This window comes from Rattus norvegicus, chromosome 1, assembly GCF_036323735.1.
Source record: "Rattus norvegicus strain BN/NHsdMcwi chromosome 1, GRCr8, whole genome shotgun sequence".
In the NCBI taxonomy this organism is placed as follows: Eukaryota; Metazoa; Chordata; class Mammalia; order Rodentia; family Muridae; genus Rattus; species Rattus norvegicus.
The window spans coordinates 33,216,830-33,236,253 of record NC_086019.1 but is presented as its reverse complement, the minus strand read 5'-3'; the positions used below and the strand labels follow the sequence as shown (position 1 = coordinate 33,236,253).

General features: G+C 41.7%; 1 long non-coding RNA gene across 1 annotated transcript; it reads left to right on the top strand.

The window, feature by feature from the left end:
* The first annotated feature begins 11,615 nt into the window (after window positions 1–11,615).
* LOC120098995 (uncharacterized) lies at window positions 11,616–13,419 on the top strand. Its single transcript, XR_005497831.2, has 2 exons — window positions 11,616–11,825; window positions 13,172–13,419. It is a non-coding gene; the product is annotated as an uncharacterized LOC120098995 (long non-coding RNA).
* Window positions 13,420–19,424: the final 6,005 nt, after the last annotated feature.

The following is a 19,424-nucleotide window of genomic DNA, read 5'->3' as shown; positions in this document are numbered from 1 at the left end:
GTAACTGAGTATTTTCCAAAATCATTTCCAAGAAGCACAAGGGAAAAAATGCTTGGGCTCCTCACTCTTCAGGCAAGATGTTTCTTTCCAGAAATTTCTATGATTATTATAAGAACTACACACAAGGAAGAGTGGAGGCAGATGTGATCTATCTTAACATGGACCTGCAAGTCTCACTGGCCCTTATTAGTCTTCAGGCCATTCTTTCTCACTCTAATCACCTGTTTGCTATCATAAGCTGATGAACACCTCAACAGTGGAGTGATTTATTGGTGCAGTTCAGAATTTCTTCCTGTGTCTCGTGTCTGTTGCTAAGAACATTAACAAACATAAATTAACAAAAACAAGCTAAAATTAGAAGTGATGTCCTATTAACATACTTCAGTAACACTCTATTGGAAACAGTAATTTTGGTAAAAATTTGCACACCATATGGTGTAGCTGACTGAATTGTTTACAAAACACTTGATATAAAGGTAATTAAAATCTTTGAAGTAAATATTCAAAGCCAGCAAGTGATCCTCAACTTGCCCTCAAATATTCTCTGTAGTTAGTATTAATGTTTAAGACCCTGTGTGCATTATGTAATTAATGGCAAATATGGGTTCACTGGATGTGAGGTTCTGGCCACATGAAACTATAAACACTTGCATTGATGGTTTGACTCATTGGACTGAGGTCTCAATGTGGGTCTAGTTATTGTGTCTTTGCCGGTGTCAGTGGTGTAGCCATTCCTCCTGCAAAACAATGACTTGCTTATCTTCCATGTCTATAGACCAGACACTGCCTAAAAGTACTTGCTGTTCTTCAAGATGGGCATGTTTCTGAATCCAAGATCCATTACTGTTGCATCTGGGTAAGCAAAACAGTATTTCTATTACAACGTTTATAAAATTGAGGATAGGAAAGCCTCAATCTGTGGGAAACCATGATCTACTAAATTTGGTGAACATCAAAGGACACTGAGGGTCCCCTACTACCAGGTGCTGTGTGGGGGCTCCACGGGTGGAGGCAGTCCGTGCATGCCCAACACTCTAGAGCAGCTCTCAACCTGTGGGTCACAACCCCTTTGGGAATCTAAAAAGGGGTCCTGTGTTACAGGAAACACAGATACTTACATTATGATTCATAAAGTATCAACATTATAGTTATGAAGTAGCAACGAAAATCATTTTTGTCCTTGAGGGTCACCACAGCATGAAAATCTTTTACAAAGTCGCAGCATTGGGAAGGTTGAGAACCACCACTCCAGTAGTGTGAGGTCAGGTGCGCTCACTGTTGAAAGCTCAGTTCTAGTCTGTCATAAGCAATCATCACTGAGGCTACACATTTATAAATGAATGTTTCCTTTCAAGCAAAGGCGGCTGTGGTTTAGCAACTGGGATAAGGAAATGACAAATCAAGATGAATCTAGAAAGTATACAGTGGTTTATCTCCAAATATCAGCTAGTCAGTCCTACATTATGGAAATGTCTCTTTCCAGGGTGTACTGTGGTCACAGCAAAGTATTTGCTTTTCTTGCTTCTAAAGAGCCCCCTTCTGAGTCTGGGTGCCCTAATGATCACTAGAAGTCAGAGGGTGAGTTCTTAGAGGAAGAAAAGTGGGCCACTTCCTCCAAGTTCCAGGAATAAGATGGTTTATGTGGCTCATTCTTAATCAGCAGGGACACTGACCCTTTTTGGAGGAAGGCTTGTCTTGGAGGTAATGCTGTTCCTTCTACACCAGAGGCCTGGAAAAGCTGCCATCTAGGAGTGAGAAACTTATGGCTGAGAAGGTATCTGCTGAAGGATGAGAAGATGCTATCCTGGAGAAAAGTTGGAGGTGATCCAGGAAAGGTAGGCTATAGAGAAGGACAGACCACATCCATAGGGTCCACAGCCCTCACTGATGTGAAAGGGAAGAAAGGAAAAGATGAGACAGCTTCAGAATGGGTGGACATCAGACATAGTTTGAAAACAGGGCAATAACCATTCCTCCTGGATGCAAATGTCCTGTGGTCCTTGAGAGATTGATCATAAGTCATGAACGACAACAGAAATGTACTGGTTCAGTTTAGCTGGAGCACGAAGTGGTGGGCCTCAGGGCCCATCTCCACTCTGAGTCAAGAGTCTCATCTTTAGGTGGAGGAAGGAGACATGTTCCTGAGGACGTTGGAGTCAAGAAAAGGTTAGAACCTGGTCTTCTTGACATTGCTGAGTTGGGTGGAACAAGGAAGAGATATTTATTCTGAAGACTCAGGCGCAGACTCACAGCCCTCCCTTTGGCTAGTGAGAATAGCCAATGGTATGGATTGTATATGGTCATCAATCTTCTCTAACAGTCAGAGAATGAGAAACCAGCATATAAGTCTGTCTGATGTGTGAAGAGCATAGATTTAATAGTCTGTGCATTTCATCATGATTCTTATACACTCTGTACACAATGTGAAGAAAAGACAATTTTCACATGAAAGGCAAATCCCAAAGCATTTTAACAATAGCAGTCTATTTTGGCTACCAGACATGTAGTTCAATTAGACATTATTATCATTCTTATAAGTAATGTTATAGTTGGTTCAAACATCACACAAAGGCCTCTGCATTGAAGACTTAGTACCCGAGGTGATGACATTTGGTGATAGTAGTAGACCCTTCAGAAACTGGCGTCCAGTGAGAAGTCATTCAGTCACTGTGGGAGGTTCCCAAGGTGTCTGTGAGAGCCACATAATCTATAATTCACTTTGCCTTCTCACCTTGAGGTGAGTGGTGTGGTCTTCCACACTCTTCCTGCCACTGCTCTCCAGTACACACTAGAGAGCAAGTCAATGTGTGAACTAGAACTTCAATGCACCTTTCTAGTGAAAGAGCCATTTTCCTCTCTATGATTAATTCTTACTTCAGGCACATGACTGCATTCTTAGAAAGCTGAAGAACATGGGAAATTGTTACTAAGAGTGGGTTGTTGAATACAGATGTTGCTGATATGGAGTGACATTTAGCATGGGTGTGTAGAAAGAATTTGGAAGAAGAGGTTTAGAAAGCCCAGAATGTGGCAAACAGAGGCTAACCATTGTCTTCATCAGATGATGTATTCCTGCACAAAATGTCATGACTAAAAAGGAAGTTGGGGAGGAAAGGGTTTATTCAGTTTTCACTTCCACATTGCTGTTCATCACCAAAGGAAGTCAGGACAGGAACTAACACAAGGCAGAAACTTGGAAGCAGGAGCTGACGCAGAGGCCATGAATGGCTGTTGCACTGGCTTGCTTTCCCTGACTTACTCAACCTGCATTCTTATAGAACCCTGGACTACCATCCCAGGAATGGCACTACACACAATGGGCTGGGTCCTCCCACCCTTGATCACTAATTGAGAAAATTCCTTACATCTGGATCTCATTTTCTCAAGGGAGGCTCCTTTCTCTGTGATAACTCCAGCTTGTGTCAAGTTGACACACAAAATCAGACAGCACAAACATTTTTCTGGGGATGATTATGAAGACAGGTGGGTGCGGGGCTCATAAGCAGTAGGGAATGAACTACTGGAGATTCAGGTGGAAATAAGGACTATCTTAAGCAGCAGCAACTGGACTGGAAGCCACGGTGAAGGGAAGTTATGTGCCTGGAGGACAAATAGCTTTGGAACTTTGGATTTAGTTTGAAATAATGCCCCCATCCATTTTATTAACATATCCCCATCCCTTTGGATTAGGGATGAGCATGCTGTCCATGGTATATATTTTAAGTACAAAGTTTTGTCATATTTCTAGGGGCTTAGGCTGAGTTTGCCTTAAGACTAAGAGACTTAAGACACGTGCTCCACTATGTTCATCGCAGCCTTATTTATAATAGCCAGAAGCTGGAAAGAACCCAGATGCCCTTCAACAGAGGAATGGATACAGAAAATGTGGTACATCTATACAATGGAATATTACTCAGCTATCAAAAACAATGACTTTATGAAATTTGTAGGCAAATGGTTGGAACTGGAAAATATCATCCTGAGTGAGGTAACCCAATCACAGAAAAACACACATGGTATGCACTCATTGATAAGTGGCTATTAGCCCAAATGCTTGAATTACCCTAGATGCCTAGAACAAATGAAACTCAAGACGGATGATCAAAATGTGAATGCTTCACTCCTTCTTTAAAAGGGGAACAAGAATACCCTTGGCAGGGACTAGAGAGGCAAAGATTAAAACAGAGACTGAAGGAGCACCCATTCAGAGCCTGCCCCACATGTGGCCCATACATATACAGCCACCCAATTAGACAAGATGGATGAAGCAAAGAAGTGCAGGCCGACAGGAGCCGGATGTAGATCGCTCCTGAGAGACACAGCCAGAATACAGCAAATACAGAGGCGAATGCCAGCAGCAAACCACTGAACTGAGAATAGGACCCCCGTTGAAGGAATCAGAGAAAGGACTGGAAGAGCCTGAAGGGGCTCGAGACCCCATATGAACAACAATGCCAAGCAACCAGAGCTTCCAGGGACTAAGCCACTACCTAAAGACTATACATGGACTGACCCTGGACTCTGACCTCATAGGTAGCAATGAATATCCTAGTAAGAGCACCAGTGGAAGGGGAAGCCCTGGGTCCTGCTAAGACTGAACCCCCAGTGAACTAGACTGTTGAGGGGAGGGCGGCAATGGGGGGAGGATGGGGAGGGGAACACCCACAGGGAAGGGGAGGGGTAAGGGGGATGTTTGCCCGGAAACTGGGAAAGGGAATAACACTCGAAATGTATATAAGAAATACTCAAGTTAATAAAAAAAAAAAAAAGACTAAGAGACTTTGGGTTGGACGTGTGCCTAACATCACAGGAGCACCATGCTGCATAGTGTGAGCATAGGAAAAGGACAAAAATGAGCATCTGAAGTATGATTTTTGCCAAGCATGTAATAGATTCACAATGTAAAAAGTCTTACAAGCATGTTAAAGCATTGGTAAGGTAAGAATATCTCTTTGAGGTGTCAGCAATAAACAAAACTGAGTAGAGGGACAGATAGATCTTGTACTATTATCTCAGCTTCTCTGTATCTGTTCATCCTAAAATGTTCACTGAAAACTTAGCAAAGCAAAAATCAACTTTAGGAATCCTTGCTATTCTTCAATGCACACTCTGCCTCTATTGGTAACATTCCCCCTACTGTGTACTGACTATAACTGAGGTGTGGTCCAGGGGGCACCGGGGCTGCCAGTGGGGAATGCCAGTGATGAAAGGGATCATGGCCATTACTCTTGGAATCTGTTAATCCATGCTGTGACATCTGCACTTTCAGTGTTGTAACAAGAAGGCTTTAGGCCAAGTATGCCTCTGTCGGGGAAACCAAGCTTTTACAAACATTATCTAACAGACTATTGAAAGGATTCTCAATTTGTGTTGTCACAGGCCAGCAAACAAGAGTCAGAGTCTCCACCTAAGGTGGAGACAAACAGAAATGTGTGTTTTATTGATTTGAAGGTAAGAGCGTGCTTTCCACCTGCAGGCAGTGAAATGTGCTGCAGGATGCAAAATAAACAGTCGACACCACATGATGGTGTGAAAAGTTGAGGTTTACCCTGTGCTGTGGGTACTTCTCCACACATCTCTCCTCAAGTGTGCAACCTGGCTCTGGGTACTTGACAAAGGGAGGCAGAGGGCGTTTGTATGGGCAGCCCCATTTTACATAGAGAATATTCTTTCCTGGTGAGCCACGCAAGGACTCCTCTCTCTGCACCCATGAGGATTTGTGAACGATTACCAACCTCCAGGCTCTAGCTGTACCAATCTTCTCTTTTGCTACTTCATTTAAATTCTCACTCACATCCCTTGGCTAAACAGAGACCCTGTCTTTGTCAGATGTCATGGATGAAAAGCCACTATCCTCTCCCACCTGAGCTGTTAAAGCTAGCAGGTCCCATGGACAGGAGCAGAAAAGTCACCTCAAAGCCAAGTTGTGGTGAGGAACTGGCTTGCCTGCTGGGCCCAATCAAAAGACAAGTTTATTAGATGTTCTGCCTGAGACAGTCAGTACAGTGAGGGAAACTTCAGTTTCTTGTAATTCACTGTAGGAGGAGCCCTTCCTAAGGCTGGAGACAAAGTGGCTGAGTGAGAAGGATCTTAGAGTGGGGCGATGACGCCATATTGGCGATGCTCAGCCAGGCTGAAGATCACAAAGGCTAACTATAGAAATGTGAGTAAGCTGTGCCCCTCTTTTTTGAGAACCTAGAATGAGACTCAGACAGAGATACTGAGCTCTGCCAGTGGTCATGAGCAATGTCATATATTGTCCATATCTAGTGCGGACATTTGTAATCGCTGTACACCATAATGCAATATTTAAATTTGTTTATTCTGAAGAGTTTGGTCAATATGTTAATCTACCCGTCAGGTTTTTACTGTGTGAAATGCATACCTGCATGCCTGGCATGTTTATCCTCTTAATCGAGCAATATCTTAGGTTTTTACTGCTGTGAACAGAAACCATGACGAAGGCAACCCTTATAAGGACAATATTAAATGGGGCTGGCTTAGAGGTTCAGAGGTTCAGTCCATTATCATCAAGGTGGGAGTATGGCAGCACCCAGGCAGGAATGGTACAGGAGGAGCTGAGAGTTCTGCATCTTCATCTGAAGGCTGCTAGGAGAAGACTGTCTTCCAGTCAGTTAGGATGAGTGTCTTAAAGCCCATGCCCACAGTGACACACTTCATCCAACAAGGCCACACCTACTCCAACAGGGCAATATCTCCTAACAGTACCATTCCCTGGGCCAAGCATATTCAAACCATCACAAACAGGTACCAACAGAAGATCTCCACAATGCACGAAGGGCTGAATATCATTCTTCACTCTCTTAAGAACCAATTTACTCTCATTGCAGAGGCATCCATGAAGCAAATCGTAGAATATAAAAGCAGACCTTAGAATGTAAAAATCACAAGTGATGCTTTCACTACAATGGCAATTACCACATCTTCAGGATGATTTGGGGAGTGAAGAACAACTTCCCATTGTTGATCAATAAAACCTAAGTGATGGCCAGATGCATTGTGGCACCTGGGGACCAAGTTCAGGAGACAGCTTTTAACTCTAAAAATGCATGATGTGGTAATTATTCTCCAATGTCAATTTGACTGGATTTTTAATCACCTAGGAGACACACTTCTTGCTGTGCCTGTGACAGTGTTTCCAGAGTGGCCTTTATAGTACAGGGAGAGTTTCCTATTTTCATGTCTTTCAGTGATTTCTAAAGACCCTGAAAAACACCAGCTTAGGGAAGAAAGATTTACTCACAATTCCAAGTTTCAGTCCATCATTTGGGGGAGGTCAAGGCAGAGAATGTGAAGCAGCTAGTCACAACAGTCAAGAACACAAGGAGAATGAGAGCATTCGTACCTGCCACTTTCTCACTCTTTCCACTATTGCAAAACCCAGGACTCAAATCCATGGAATAGTGCCTGTGATGGTTTGCATATGCTCAGCCCAAGGAGTGGCATTATTAGAAGGTGTGGCTCTGTTGAAGTAGGTATGGCCTTGTTGGAGTAGGTGAGTCACTGTGGGCAAGGGCTTTATGACACTCATCCTAGCTATCTGGGAGCCAGCCTTCCATTAGCAGCCTTCAGATGAAGATGTAGAACTCTCAGGTCTGTCTGCACCATGCCTGCCTAGATGCTGCCATGCTCCCCTCTTAATGACAATGGACTGAACCTCTGAACCTGTAAGCCGGCCCCAATTAAGTGTTGCTTTTGTAAGGCTTGCCATAGTCATGGTGCCAGTTTTCAGCAGTAAAACCATAACTAAGACAGAGACATTCCCACATCATTTAATTAACATAATTAAGGTAATATACAGAGACCAAACTGATCTATAAAACACATTATTTAGGCCCCTTTTCCAAGATTCAAGATTGTATCAAATTTGCAATTAAAACTGACCTCAACAGAAAGGTTCCCAGATACCTACAGAACAGGAGGTAGATAGCTGATGTCTAAAAGGGAAATTTTTGGTTTCTTGTGTCATGTGATATTGTTCTGGAAACTGTCTTATGAGGGGATGCTTTTGCTGAAGCAGACACATGGGAGGATGGTTTACTGAGCACAGACATGTGGTGTTTTCCTGTAAGTTTGGAGAGCCTCCTCCTAGATGGCTTAGAGGACAGTCTTGCCCTGTTTGTCTTCAGAACAAGAAGTTGAGCTCTCAGATCCTCCAGCAAAAAATCTAACTGCTCCTGCCTTAAAGATAATGGGCTGAACCTCAGAACCTGTAAGCCAGCCCCACATAAATGTTGTCATTTATAAGAGCTGCCTTGGTCATGGTGGGTTTTTTTTTTTTTTACATCAATGGAAACCCTAACGAATATAGTAAGTATTTAAGAATTGGTTTTATATTCTGCTGTGGTGGCTTAGAATTGAATTATCAGGGAGCTGAAGTGGATAACTAGAGTTGGGGCTATGAATATCATCTTGTACAGACTGTTCTCAAGTATGCAGTAATTATACTAGCTTGTTTCTCAGCCACCAGCTAGTCAGACTGGTCATGTCACCTTTACTTTTGCAATCAGAAAAAGAAAGTTGCAATCTTTTACATGTCAAAAGTGATGAGCTTATGCCCTTTGGCTCAATATCTTCACAAAGATATAAGGAGTCCACAGTGAGCCTGGGATTCCAGTGTCTAGCCACACCAAAACCACAATATCAGCTTCCTAGTTATAGATCTAAAGGTTACACTTGTGGGTACAGCAGATGTCTTGATGGAACAATCCACATAGATTTGATCCCCCAAGCTTATCAGTAAGCTATAGGCAAGAATTTATTTTAAAAGAAAATTGTGTGAACATAAATGCATACTTGAATGCAGGTACCCACAGAGGCTAGAACAAGGTTTGGATAATCAAGCTGGAATGACAGGATGTTTTGAACCAAACTCAAAGTCCTGGATAAGACTAGGGTCATCATTTTAACCACAGAGACATCTCTTCAGCCTCTAAAATTAACTATCAAAAGAGTAAGTGAGCTTGGGTGTTTTTAACTGAAAAAGAAAAGGGGGACTGATCGTCTTTCCTAATGCAAAACTCCCCACTGGGGCAGAGGTAGAGACTGTGGTTTGGCTTAAGCCTGAAACTGAACACTCTGTGGTTGAAAACATCCCTAAATAGACAATTTCACTTTTTCTTCTTCCAGACCCAACCATCTGAAGTCAGCTACACAGACCCAGCCACAGTGATTAACTCTACCCTCAGATACAGTTTTTGAAGCAAAATGCATTTAAGCTTCTCTCGAGGGGATTTATGTTCAAATCTTGTATCGCTCTGGCATGCTCTCCTCAACTTCCCCAAGCTCTCTGGATTGTACTCATTTTTTTTCTCATCCCATTATATCTGTCAAACTCAACCCCATCATAAGCAACTGTGACAGTCAGGGGGGAAAAAAAACAACCTTCAAGATTTCCCGTTTCAAAGCCCAGGAGCTCAGGTTCTATCTCCAGGAGCCAAACAGCAGGGCAATCTTTGTGTTAAACAACCAGAAATGTGGCCTGTAAGTGGGGACAGATGCCTAATGTTACAATACAATAGACACTTGGCAACACCACTCCTGATCTGCAATGTACACAAGAAGCAGTGGAGGCCAATTTTCAAAATGATTCCTAATTCTTTTGTGACAATATATCACTTCACCAATGACCCCAACAGAAGTAGTTAGTTGCCCCCATATCACACAAATCCCAGAGGAACATGGAGTGATTTCATGCATAATATAAACAGACATTTGGAAAATAAAATCAAATTACATAAAACCACTGTGAGAAATGCCCGTAACTGGGGAATAACAATCTCCGTTCCTGGAAATATTTTTTAATGTATGGTAACTCAGACACGGTAACAGCAAGAATCAATGGTGGGCAGTAATAACCCAGAAACAGATAGTGTGGTTTCTTCACAAAATATATCTGATGATTGTCTAAGAAAATGGCATCAGACCCAGTCAAAATTATGAGGTATAAGTAAACTTGAATGGCAATTCATGCTCAGAATGGGAGGGGGGGTTCATTGTTCATTACTTCAAAAGAGCTAAGGAAGGGGTTGGCTTTGCTTTGCCCCATGAATCAGACTCTGGATCAATGATTATGTGCAATTCTGCCAATATGTCAGTGCAAGAAACCTAGACAAGAGATGCAGTAAAAAGGGAAACATTGAGCTGAAACAGAATTTTGGGACAGCAGTGCAAACCTGATCCTGGAGTTCAGACTCTCATATTCCAGGAGAGATATGGCAGTCTATCTGTAATTCTAGCACTGAGAAGGCCAAGACAGTGGATCCCAGGGCAAGCCAGATTAGCTGAACTGATGAATTCCATGATTAGTGAGAGAGAAACATTCATTGTCTTAGTAAACCAAGTGGAGAGAGAAAGAAGCCTGATATGAACTTCTGATCTCCACATGCACATGTATGTGAACACGCACCCATATTCATGTATGCATACATACACATGGACACATGTAACTGCATATACGTGAGTCTTGCACTGAGAGGCAGTTTAAGGAGTAACACAGACCCAAATGTTAAGAACCCAGACTGACTTCACAGAATATTGAAGATGGAAGAGATTGTGGCTCAAATTGAGGAGGGCAGGACCAGGTATATCCAGATGTGGTGGTGAAGTGATGGGTCTCATGTGCTCAGATCTAAGCCAAACAGCTCGCCTCTCTTGACAGTAGGGTAGAATGAAATAGCCACAGCAGCCAACAGTACTAGAAGCTGGCCTGGCGTACTACAAAACAGTGAGAGGAAAATGTGTGGATGGCAGTGAATGGGAAAATTCACACTTTTCCATGGACTTTATTGAATATCATAGGGTATTTGGAAGCTCTTCCTATAACCTAGTGAGCAAGGCTATGTCAGCACACGTGTCTATGTGTGGGTATAAATATGCATGTGAGTGTAAGCATGTGTGTTTGTGTGTATGTATTTCTCTATAATAGTGTGTGAACTTATGTGTATGTGTATATCTGTGTGTTTGAGTATGTGTGTCTCTATATGTGCTCTTTGTGAATATGTGTGTTTCTATACAAACATGTGAATTTGTATGTGAATGTTTTATCTCTCTCTCTCTCTCTCTGTGTGTGTGTGTGTCTGTGTGTGTGTGTGCATGTGTGCCCATACACACATGCACACACACATACATGTTTGCATGTTTCTGGAGCCCAGAACAACCTTGTTGTTGAAAAGAAAATTAACACTAAATACTTTGAGAAAATATTGAGCTTTTTACACTCAGTGTGGGAAATAGTTGATAACCTACTTAAATGGAATATTAATTTGGGGTAAATGTTCCAGAAGTTTCTGTCTGTGGTCACTTGGTCCCACTGATAGCTTGTGTTGAAGTTAAATGTTATGGCAGCTTGGGTGTGGTGAACATTGCTACTCAACTCATAGTGTCTGGGAAGCAGAGACATGGAGGAGAAGGACCAGGACCAGGGTATATTGTTCAAGGACACTCTCTAGTATTCTGCTTCATTCAACTTGGTCACAACTGCTAATTTTCAACACCTTCTGATTCCACCACCAAATGATGAGCCCATCAGTAGATTGAGGCCCCTCCCCATTATCTTGGCCCCTGATGGAACCCATTGCTTCCTAGAAGACTCCGCTGACATAACAATGGGATGTCTCTGGAGGACATGTCACAGGGCGAACCATGGCTGCCACATTGTTGCCCATAAAGTCAAACAGAAGGAACAAGCACTAGGCCTGACCAGGCAGGATGTACACCAGCAGCTGCCTCCCAATGCTTCAAGGTACCAAGAATTGAGGAATGCGTTCAATATTCTTTACTCCTTGGAAGCCATCAATCTTGAGGTAGGTTGGCAACCCTCAGCTCCTGTGTATATTATACCACGATTTAGGACAGATCAGCTTCTCCTGTGTAATGAACTAGGATACCCAGCTGTGATGGTTTGGAGATGCTTGGTCCAGGGAGCGACACTATTAGTGGGTGCGGCTTTGTTACAGTAAGTGTGTCACTGCGGGTGTGGGCTTTAAGACCTTTATTTCAGTTGCCTGGAGCCAGTCTTCACCTGATTGCCTTCAGAGCAAGATGTAGAACTTTTAAGTTCACCTGTACCATGCCAGCCAGGATATTGCCATGCCCTGGCTTTGATGATAATTGGCCCTGTAAGACAGCCCCAATAAAAATGTTGTTCTTTTAAGAGTTACCTTGGTCATGGTGTCTGTTCACAGCAGTAAAGCCCTAAGATACCAGCCAAGGTCTGAGGGATCTGAGATGAAGCCAAGCTCTGTTGACAATGCTAGGGCCTGATTTCCAGTTGTCATAAAAATGGCGAGAAGTTGTATGAGGGCACTATGCCCAGCTTCCTCTCTTGGAAGGTAAGGTCCGGGAGGTTCTCTTACACCCATTATAGGAATGGTGGGGTCAGGAGTGAGATTCAGCTGGTTACTAAACTGATCTAAGAAGAGACATCAGGAAAATACAGACACTTAGGCCTCAACTGCCAGGTTTCCTGGCCCCCTTCCATCCCTGAAACCTCCTCTGAATGATGTTGCTAGTGGGCTGTGCCCTGTGGAAAGCAGCCATGATACCTGCCTTCTGGGGTTCCTAGGAGCCTCCGTGAGTTTGTAAGAGAATGCTGAGGTATAACAATACTGAAGTATAATATGGATTTGGAGCCACAAAATGGTGGAAATGGGCACTGTATATAACTAATTAAAGTAAATGCAGGCATCTCCAAAATTGGTAAATGTTAAGTTACAGCTACCTCCCACATTCAGACTCAATTCAACCCAAAGTTGTAGAGCCTCCTTCAAAAGCCATCATCAAGTTGGCTTTGTCAGTAAGTTAGGTTGTCTCTGTGACTAGTCACTAGCTGAACATCCCACACTTCTTGTGACATCTCTATCTGAAATGCTTGCTACCTTAGAGCACCAAGAGTCTATGTGATGGAGTCTTTCTAGAGGGCAGTGTAAACCTGGGAGTCAGAGCTGAACATAGATCCCCAGGTACTCTAAGAAGTCACCATCTGAATGGGATTTCTGAAGCTGGCATATCAAACCCCCTCAAACCAGAACTGAAACCATAGCACACCATGTTGAAAACTAGAAGTTTGAGATCAACATGGAGAGACTAGATTTCATGAAGCTACTTGAGAACATGGTCTGAAATAGCTCCCTTTCCTTCATCCTCATAGGGTCTTTCATCTGCATCAAAAGCCTTCATTATAGGTGCCCCAACTTCATGTGGCCCATCTGAGAGACCTCCTGAGTTCCCCAATAACAACTGAAGATCTCCATCTTTGAGTACTGTGCACACTGAAGTGTAATACTCCGCATGTGAACTGGAAAGGATCAGAGTCAACTCACCACATCATCTGTCTTCCATTCTCTAAACTCTTGGTATTTTTTTCTCTCTGAACAATAAATGACTCTTCAATCAGAAGTTTACTCTAAAACCTTCAGTAAATAAATGTCAAAGTCCCTTTTCCTTAAACAGAAACCCTCAAGATAACCTGATGCCCCCCCCCAAAATAACCTTCCCATAGGTTCCCCTAGAAACTGCTCCAATTCAGGTTCAGATTTACTCTTCTTTTAACTTATGGAAACAAATATAGAATTATTCTCAAATAAGGCTTTAAAAATATATCACATGTTTAAGTAGAAGATTTACAGGTTTAACCATAAATTTAAAATGTTTCCATGAGACGCAGTAATAACTGTGAAGAGAGAAGGGATCCGTGGATCTAAATCCTACTTCGGGTCTCACCGATCTGTATTAACCCAACATTTGTGACACATTCAGAAGCGATCTTCATATTTCACCAAATGTGAGGCAGACTTTCAGTCCATATGTTAGATTCTAATCATCATTATTTCATTAGTGGCTAACAGCAACGATAAAGGCCATTTCTCTCTACCCTGAGCACTAATATTTTCAGTGATTCTCTGATTCCTGCCCTCCCCGCCCACACACACACCTCATTTTGTCTTATATCACAACTTTATAAAAATGTAAATATAAGTAAAATCTTAATAAAATGTAACAAGGCAAGTCTCTGAGAAGGAGTCTAGATCTGTTCGTAGGTCATGTTCCCCCCCACGAGGAATTGAGGGCAGTGGTAAGGTTAAGCCTCTCCTTATGTAGGCAGTCATGTGATAACCACATGACATTACAACTGACACAGTAGGGACATGAATGTCTTACTGTGGACTGCAGTTCAGGAGAGGAAAACTGCACAGTGATTTGGGATCAGTAAAGCTTAACCATGGTTGGCAGAGGGAGGTGTTGAATAGTCATCAAAGCAACTCCTAAATTACTTTTCCAAAATTGAAGAACAAGTTGCCTGTAGGATGTTTGGCATTTAGTGAAATGTCTTAATATTGTGTGTCGGGTGTGTTAGTTTCCCTCAGGGTCCCACAGGAAAAGGCTGGCCTTTTTCGGATTTGTCTTAAGAAACTGAACCTTTTTAGAAAAAGCTTGCCTTGACTGTATCTTAACCATTACTATATTTTATAATAGTAATAATTTGTGAACATAGCTATGGGTGTCTCTCACCTTAGTTAGTTTAGCTGATGCTTAACATCATCTCATGGCCTGAGGACCATCATGGGAACTCCGAGACCGTGCACTGTGTTCTTTCTCCGTTTCTGAGATGCGGGTGAAACACAAACAGACAACATGTTATAATGAGTGTGTGTGTGTGTGGTGTGTGTGTGTGTGTGTGTGTGTGTGTGTGTGTGTGTGTGTGTGTGTAAAGCACATTTACCAAAAACAATTTGGACAGGAAAGGTCACATTCCATCACTGAAGGAGTCAGGGCAGGAACTTGGAGGCAAGAACTAATATAGAAGCCACATTCCCCAAGGCTTGTTCAGCCTGCTTTCTTATACAATTCAAAAATCACCTGCCTAGGGTGACGTCATCCGCACTAGGTCAAGTAGACTCACATGAATCAGCAATCACCTTCTCAATTACCATTTTCATTTCTCAAGTAACTGGAGCTTGTGTTAAGCAGATAAAACAATCAGGACAGTGTATATGGGTGGACATGTGTGATATGTGTACATGTATGTTAGTGTATGTGTATAAGTGTGGGCATATGCGATATGTGCATATGTGTATAAGTATGAATGAATGTGGGAATACTCATGTATATATGGGTATATATACACATCTAGATACATAGATATATATTTATGTGTGTGCATATGTGTATATATGTATATGTGAGTTTTAGCATATGTGTGACATGTGTATATGTGCATATGTAAGTGCATGTGGGCAGATCATGTATATATTATATATGTGTGTTTATGTGTATTTGCATGTTACTGAACATGCATGTGTGTACATTGCATATACATGTGCATATCTATGAGTGAATATGTGTGCATACTCATGTATATGGGTATACAAGTGTATGGGTATATGGGTATACTAATGTGTATTCATGTATGCATTTGTGTATATATTTATACATGTGTGTTAGTGTATGTGCATATACTGGGAAGTGAAAAGATCTGATGGATGCTAGGGTCTGGCACTGGTCACTGTGCTAGACAGTAGCCCTTAGTTTGTGAGGCAGGATCATTCTATGTAGCCTTGCTAACCTGGCGTTCACTATGAAGTGAGGCTGGCCTTGAACTTAAGACTCTTCTGCCTTCCTTCTATTTTCATTAATTTAACAGCTTGCTGAGACACACACAATCATACGGCCTGCGAGGAACCAGGACAAAATTGTGCAGCTATGCTAGCTGCACTGTGGACTGGAGGTCCCTGTGCAGCATCCGCTTGCTATTAACAATGATGCAGTTCAAAACATTTTTAGAATTTGTAGTTTAGCATCGTCTCAAGTTCTCTGCACATCCAAAGAAATGAAAGTAAACAGACCGGATCCGAGACATGTCAGATCTGTACAGAGAACAGTGTAATCTCTGTTTATTTATCCAAAGCCTGAAAGTCGTCTGTTGTTTTCTGCTTATTGTTTGTTTCAGCTTTGTGGGTTAGTCCTTGTTTTTGCTGGATTTTTACATATGAAGCAGCTGGGATTCGAAGAGATTAAGCAACACGAGAAACCTCGACAGTTTGTAAACTCTTCTGTAGAAATACATTTTGATTTCTGTAAATGGTAAAAGTTGTTCAGAGCCAAGTTTGTTGATTGATGTGGTTACCAGAGTATGGAATTTTGTAAACTCTCTTTTAAAGCTGGTTCTTAAATTAAAATAGCAGATGCCTACAGGCCAGTTCTGCTCTTGGTCCTGTAGCCACATACCACACCCACATGTGAGACAAAGCCTGCACCTAGGCATCACCCCATCTTTGTGTCTTTCAGGACCTCACCAGCCCTCCCACATAGACCAGGACCAGACAAGGATGGCTGCCAGGGGAGTCCATTGTCTCCTCTGCAGTGATCTTCTCTTTGGATACAGGTCTGCATCCTGTCCTCTTTTTAACCCCTTCAGTGTGGTTTTTACCTCTCTCTTTTCTCTCCTTATTTGTTCTAGATTGTCTCTGAGACTAGTGTGATTTCCCATCAGTGTTTGGCAGGTAATTTAAAAGTCATGACCTCTGCTATGTTCTAGATGACCTCAAAACTTCCTAAAGTGTATGTCAAGAGTTATAACACTGGGGAGGAGATGGCGTTCATGTAAGGGAAAGTAGAGCACAGTGGTAGAAAAGATCAAAGGAAGCTGGAAGAGTTAAGTTGAGGTGAGGGTAAGAGGGCAAGGTAGAGGAGAGACTGGGGAAGGATAAAGAGCACCAAAGGCCTTTCCAAAAAGTTGTTAGAAGTTACTACTGTACAATTGGAGAGAGACTGGGTGTGAAGTTTTCCTATAAAAGAAGTGACCATATTCTTTTTTTTAATTATTTATTACTATCATTTTACTATTTTATTTATTTTATTTTTATTTAATTGGGTATTTCTTGTTTACATTTCTTTTTATATTTTTATTTTTTATTTTTATTAGATATATTTCTTCATTTACATTTCAAATGTTATTCCCTTTCCCGGTTTCCTGTCCATAAACACCTACCCCCCCTACCCCATATGGGTATTCCCCCATCTATCCCCCTTACTGACCCCCTCATATTCCCCTGCACTGGGGGTTCAACCTTAGCAGGACCAAGGGCTTCCCTTCCATTGGTGCCCCAACAAGGCTATTCTCTACTCCATATGCAGTTGGAGCCCTGGAAGTGACCATATTCTAACTAGATAATTTGTGTTATCATTTAAAAGCCTCAGTATCAGGACTGGATTACTTCTTTTTGAGTTTCCTACAGACCCCAAGCAATGAAGACTGTTCCACTGCTCGTGGTTACTCTCAAAAGGAACTCGATGGAAAGACCCAAATACTGAATATATTACATATTTGAGTCACAGAATATGGAAAAAAGAGATGAAAGAATAGAGAGATGGTGGAGATAGATAAATGATAGATAATGGCGGAGATAGATGGTGATAGATAAATAGATGATAGATGAGAGACGCATAGATACATAGATACATACATAGATAATAGACAGATTGTAGATAGATGATAGATAGATGAGAAATAAATTGTAGATAGAGAAATAGAGGATAGATAGATATAGCTGATAGAAAATAGATAACAGGTGATAGATATAGATACATACACATATATAGACAGATATAGATAGATAGATAGATAGATAGATAGATAGATAGATAGATAGATAGTATGCGATAGCTATCTAGAAAAGTAGATGATAAGTAATAGATATTTAGATATATAGATGATAGATACATGGTAAGTGATAGATAGATAGATAGATAGATAGATAGATAGATAGATAGACAGATAGATGGTAGAATATGGAGATTTAGAATGAGAATTTGTCCATTTCTTTATGAAGATGTAGCTTCCACAGCACAGTATAATAATTTATATAATATTATAATTATATAAGGATTGCTGTATGTCCAAATCAACAAACCACTCAATATTTTGATGAGGAGCTTTACAAAACTGAGATTTTCAAATGCCTGGTCTCTGGAGGGTCTTGGATAGCCCTAAGTCTGAATTATTGGATCATGATTCTTTCTTGGCTATATTGCACAACTAACTATCTAACCCCCACGTCGTGGTAAAGGAACCTAGGGGAGGAGAGTTCTGATTCTACAGGAAGCAGCTACTGAAACAGTGAGTAGGGCTTTAGCTTAAGGTGGCTACACAGTTGCCAAGTCTGCCTGCGGTCCTGATGCTGATGCCACTTCTCCCGTTCATTTGCTACCCATGACTAGACTTTGTTCATAGAAGGTGTTCAGAGCCAAGTCTCTACACCTAATGCTTAATCATGCACCTCGATGCTAAACCTTGCAGACAAGGTCTAATAAGGAATAAATTGTTACCAGCTTTTGGCTACAAGAAAAACTAAGGTCACAATCTCTGGAGAGTGGTTTGTAGATGAGCTAGTAGAATACCCTACTGAGACATTGTAGGGATGGGCAGAAGTCTTCCAGTCAATGACAACTTTCATTAAAACTTTCACTAAGGGAAAAGAGATATTTTAGTGCTTGAAATATTGCAGGCTACCTCTCCCCCTCCAAATGTACTAATTACACTGTGAGTTCAAAAAAGTACCATAATAAAATTGACTGAGTAACGGCTTCTCCATTTTAGAATTCTCTTTACGCTGTTGTGGAGGGGTTCTATACAGACACCTCCCACCATTTCTTGGTTATATGAGGCTAGCTCTCTCTCTCTCTCTTCCTCTCTCTCTCTCTCTCTCTCTCTCTCTCTCTCTCTCTCTCTCTCTCTCTGTGTGTGTGTGTGTGTGTATTTCTCATTCCTCCCTCAAGTTCTGAAAGCGTGCTATACATATGTAATACAAAAGCTGCTCTGGCTAGCTGGGAGTCCAGGCTTAATGACAGCTCTCTAGATGGGAGCCCTGAAGATCCTAGATAAAGCCTCAGCGACTGTTGCAGTCAGACTGCTGCAGAATGTATTCAGATATTTCAATATTTTAAACAATTTGCATGTATCCAAGACTAACTTGCACTTGGAACTTCTGAAGAAGCACTTCCCTCAAACCTTTTTAAAGAACCACAAAGGAAGAAAGTGGGAAGCCCCACCGAAGAGACTTGTAGATACCCTGCTCCCTCCGAGTTCAAAAAGACACTGCTAGAAACTAAGCTCATTGTATTGTTCCAATTCAGACAGAAAAGAACAAAAGCAAAACAAAACACCACAACAACCAAAAAAAAACCATACTGAGTTAAACTCAGTGACTGAAATTGCACCTGCTCTCTGCTTTTAGAGGAATTATCAATGCACATTCCAGCAGTCGGTGTGGGATGGCGAAATTCAACTGACCATGTAACAGTTAATAAGTCGGGTTCATGGGCAGTATTGCTCCTGCTCCAATATTATGATTTGTTATACAAAGTGTAGACTAGGAGTTACCTCTGAAACTTGAGATTTAGTA